Consider the following 5,490-nt stretch of genomic DNA (forward strand, 5'->3'; position numbering starts at 1 on the left):
GTGCAATTCTACGACAAGTGTTATATATACAAGACAGGATCACAGGCACCTTACAAGCCCCTACGGGACGCGTTTTTGATTCCTAGCAGGGAACGGATCCTAAAGGGACACAAACTACGCGCGTCCCTGCAAAAGATGCCATCATCAACAGTGGGCCATCAAGCACCGACGCCAACCCCATCCAGATCAGAGTAGGCGGCGGCCTGACGAGCCCACCCTGCTCCAGGAGCGGTGCCGGCTCTGGGGCTCGTAGCTGTCATCACTCGTCTGCGGAGTCGCGAAGAGCTCGCCGGAGTCACTAGAACCTCCGACGCCTCCACCGCCTGAGGAGCCTCCAAGGGAGTGGGTGGCGTGCCCAGTCCTCGTCGCAGCAGGGCTCTGGCCACCTTCCTCAAGGCAGCACTTCAGCCGGCGCCCGCTCGCATCAAAGACCTTGAAGAGCATCACCGAAGCACCGTCGTAGTCCAAGTGGATCGTGAAGACTCCCCTTGTCTTGCAAACCCGGGCGATCTCCCTCCAGCCCCGGGTCATGTAGACCTCGCCCGGGGCGACGACCGCGACCTCTGCCTCGGTCGCGAGGGTGCTGCAGTGGGCGTGCTGCAGCCAGAGCTCCAGGGGCTCCCCCTGCGGGATGATAGAGGCGAAGAAGGGAGGCAGGCGAATCCAAGACTGAAGAGGAATGGCGACGTGGAGCACGAACTCTTGGGAGGAGCCCTCGGTGTGGACCCCAGGGGGGACGACCCACACCTTCGTGACCCGTCGGCGCCGACGACGGCGCCGCCCGTGGCGGTCATCATCAGCTCCTTCGGGGCCCTTGACATGGGCGTGCAATGGAAGCGGGAACCCCGACGGCGCCCGCTCGCCCCAAGGCTTCGGCACCACCTGAAGGGCCCCTTCGTCCAAGCCACGAGGGATGAGCCGTTTCTTCGGCGGGACAGGTCTGGCCCCTCTCGGGGAGCCTTTCCCTTCTCTGCCGTCGAGAACCAGCGGACCGGAGCCATCGTGGCAAGACGGAGCAAGGATCGGGAAGAAGGAGAAGCAAGGAGGGGTGGACTGGAAGGGCGCGCGTCGTTCCGTACTTATAGCCGGCGAAGGCCAACCGCCGGCCTCCATGATCGCAGGTAATCATGACCCATTTTTGTATGCAGGGACTTTTCCCATCCATGCAGTTGCCGAGGCGTCGTGGGGAAGTGGAGGCGCCCACGTCCAGTCAACCGCCACGCGGCGCTCAAGGCCGCAGGCTGTTAGGGCCCGCGGCGCTTCGCTCTTGCCCTTCCGCCTCCCTGCACGGCCAAGTCCGGGCGCGCCTTGGGCCCGGGGGCTACTGTCGGCGTTCTGGGAATGGGGGTCCCCAGACTTGCCTGCCTACGGCCTGCGGCGTGGCTCAAAGGGGGGCCCAGCACGACCCATCTTCACCAACACAAACCCAAGACCCTCGCGAGGGGCCAAGCCTCGCGGGGCCGACGACGCAAAACTTCCTCAGGCACAGCCTCGTCAGGCTGGCTCATGAGGAGGCGGAGGGATCAAGGCGGGGTACCTCACGAGGTGCCCATGACGCAAGCCATGACAACTCAGGGCGCCAGGTGGGTGCCAGCCCGCGCAGCGTCCTCCTTTCCTCTTTGGTGCAATGGGGGCAAGCGCAGCCGCGGAGTACCGAGGCATCAGGCAAAGGTTGCCATTTCGGTGCAACGAGACCAAGACCAGGAGGACTCCGAGATGGAGGTCACCGTGGAGCCCAAGACGGCGTCATCACCAGAGCTTTGCGCAGGTGAAGACTACTTTTGTCAGGATAGCTGATACTTGCTGTCCCCCTTCAAACTAGACCGCCATTGTTGGCTCCCTTCCCGCTCAATATTTGGGAAGAGGACCAGGGCCTCTATAAATAGGACCAGCCACCCACATAGAGGGGAGGACGAAAAGGAGGTAGGAAGGAAGAGGCTCGTTAGAAGGCTCGGCCAAAGGAGAGCAGAGAGAGAGAGAGAGAGAGAAAGGTGGATGAACTCCTCCCAGCAGTTCATCGCCTCAGCCAAGAACAGACCCTCGCGAGGCTGTTCTTCCTTGTATTGTTCATCATCATCAGCCCAAAGAGGCAATCCACACACCACACACTGGAGTAGGGTATTACACCACAACGGTGGCCCGAACCAGTATAAACCCTGTGTCTCTTGTGTTTTTCTTTCCTTAGTTTAGATCCTAGCACGACGGAGGGGTGCAGGAAGGTAGTAGGCAAAATCTCCGCACGCACCCCAGTGTTCGAACCTCAAGGGTCTGCCGGAACCCGAAATCCGACAGCCATGGAGAAGATAGATGGCATGGAGAAGACATTCGAAACAAAGCTCAATAACAAGTTTAATGAATTGCTTGCGCATCTTCCACCACCACCACCGGCTGCACCTAACGCAACTCTACAACAACAACAACAACAACAACAACAACAACAACAACAACATTGCCTTCCATGTCAAGTGGGACGGGCACTGCGCATTCCCCTTGAGCCTGGTCAAAATTCTGGTGCCGCTATTGATGCTTCTGTAGCTCCTGCTGCACCTGCAGAGGTGGAGGACCATTACGAGGATGAGGTTGATCAAAATCAGAACTACATGCAACTACCAGCACCACCGCCACCAGGTCATCCTCATGCATATCATCGCAATGGTAGGGCTACACAACCACCTGAGGTACGAGATCATGACCATCTTCCTAAACTAAAATTGAATATTCCACCATTTGAGGGTAGGCATATTCCTGATACATATCTTACTTGGGAGTTAGAAACTGAACAGCGTTTTACATGTTTACAATATCCTGAGGAGAGACGTGTTCCTACTGCTCTTTGTGCTTTCACTAGTTTTGCATGTGTTTGGTGATCCAAACATTGTAGATTATATCATATTCCAGCTACGTGGGCTTCTTTGAAAACTACTATGCATACTCATTAGGTTCCACCATATTATCAACGTGAATTACTTCAAAATTGAAATGCTTAAGACAAGGAAAAAATTATGTAGAAGAATATTATCAGGAATTACAAACTAGCATGATTCGATGTGGTATTGTTGAGGAGAATGAAGCTATGCTTGCATGTTTTATGGGTGGATTAAATAGAGAGATTCAGACCATTCTAGAGTATAAGGAATATAATAATATCACTCATTTTATTCCATCTTGATTGCAAAGCTAAATGTGAAGTGCAGGATCGACACGCATTGGCGCGAACTAATTTTTCTGCAGGTCGACCTTCATCATGGACACCGTGTGCATCCTCACATCCACATGTTCTGCTGCACCGGTGCCTACGTCAACTGCCACCGCCAACCATGATACAAGAAAGCAGGCACAACCACCACTATCTGCCAAGAGCACACCTTCTAGGCCTGCACAGAGTTCTTCTTCATCCATGGCATCAACAGGGCAAACACATGATATTATTTGTCGTCGTTGCAAGGGTGGACGTCATTATGCGAGACAATGCCCATCTAAGCATGTGATGATTGTTACAGAGGATGGTGGGTGAGGGAGTCCTGGATTAGGGGGTGTCCGGATGGCCGGACTATACCTTTAGCCGGACTCCTGGATTATGAAGATACAAGATTGAAGACTTCGTCCTGTGTTCGGGAGGGACTTTCCTTAGCGTGGAAGGCAAGCTTGGCGATACGGATATGCAGATCTCCTACCATTGTAACCGACTCTATGTAACCCTAACCCTACCCGGTGTCTATATAAACCGGAGGGTTTTAGTCCATAGGACAGCATACACATCAACAATCATACCATAGGCTAGCTTCTAGGGTTTAGCCTCTTCGATCTCGTGGTAGATCTACTCTTGTACTACCCATATCATCAATATTAATCAAGCAGGACGTAGGGTTTTACCTCCATCGAGAGGGCCCGAACCTGGGTAAAACTTCGTGTCCCTTGTCTCCTGTTACCATCCGGCCTAGACGCACAGTTCGGGACCCCCTAGCCGAGATCTGCCGGTTTTGACACCGACATTGGTGCCTTCATTGAGAGTTCCTCTGTGTCGTCGCTGTCAGGCTCGATGGCTCCTACGATCATCGATAGCGATGCAGTCCAGGGTGAGACCTTCCTCCCCGGACAGATCTTCGTCTTCGGCGGCTTCGCACTGCGGGCCAATTCACTTGGCCGTCTAGAGCAGATCGAAAGCTACGCCCCTGGCTGTCAGGTCAGATTTGGAAGTTTAAAATACACGGCTGACATCCGCGGAGACTTGATCTTCGACGGATTCGAGCCACTGCCAAGCGCACCGCACTATCACGACGAGCATGATCTAGCTCTACCGCCGAACAGTGCCCTGGAGGCCGCACCCGCATCGGCTCCGACCTTAATTCGGAGCCAACTACGCCGATCGAGGACGGGCGGTTGGACGCCACCTCGGGGACTGCGACCCCAACGGCGATTGAGCCAAGCACCAGCCCCGTACTCTGCGAGACTCGTGACTCTAAGGAGCCGGACTCCTCCCCGGACTCCGAACCCTCCGTGCCCCTGCCAATCGAATCCGATTGGGCGCCGATCATGGAGTTCACTGCCGCAGACATCTTTCAGCACTCGCCTTTCGGCGATATTCTGAAGTCACTAAAGTCTCTCTCTTTATCTGGAGAGCCCTGGCCGGACTACGGTCAGCAAGGTTGGGATACGGACGATGAAGAAATTCAAAGCCCACCCACCACCCACTTTGTAGCCACTGTCGACGACTTAACCGACATGCTCGACTTCGACTCCGAAGATATCGACGGTATGGACGCCGATGAAGGAGATGATGAAGAACCAGTGCCTACTAGGCCCTGGAAAGCCACCTCGTCATATGACATATACATGGTGGACACCCCAAAAGAGGGAGATGGCAATGGAACAGCGGAGGATGACCCCTCCAAGAAACAGCCTAAGCGCCAGCGTCAACAGCGCCGCTCAAAATCCCGCCAAAACAAACACGGTGATTCCAGCACGGGAGATAATAATACTCCGGAAAGCGCCGAAGAAAACCCCCTCCAGCAAGATTTAGCACAGGAGGATGGAGAAACCAGCCCTCACGAGAGAGCGACAGACAGAGAGGTCGAGGACGATAATTATATGCCTCCCTCAGAAGACGAGGCAAGCCTCGACGACGACGAATTCATCGTGCCAGAGGATCCTATCAAGCAAAAGCCTTTTCAACGCAGGCTTATGGCCACGGCAAGAAGCCTCAAGAAAAAACAGCAACAGCTTAGGGCTGATCAAGATTTGCTAGTCGACAGATGGACTGAAGTCCTTGCGGCCGAAGAGCATAAACTCGAACGCCCCTCCAAGAGCTACCCAAAGCGCAGGTTGCTACCCCAATTAGAGGAGGAAGCACTTGATGCGGCCCACCGGCCACCTCGTGGTCACGACAGAGAGGCCTCTCGGCCCTCCACTCAAGCCGCACCCCGTACCAAGGCACGGGAATATGCATCGGACTTACGAGACATGCTGGAGGACAAGGCAAGGCAAACAAGA

The sequence above is a fragment of the Triticum urartu genome, chromosome 4A, assembly GCF_056163025.1.
Source record: "Triticum urartu cultivar PI428250 chromosome 4A, HENAU_Tu73, whole genome shotgun sequence".
NCBI classification, from domain to species: Eukaryota; Viridiplantae; Streptophyta; class Magnoliopsida; order Poales; family Poaceae; genus Triticum; species Triticum urartu.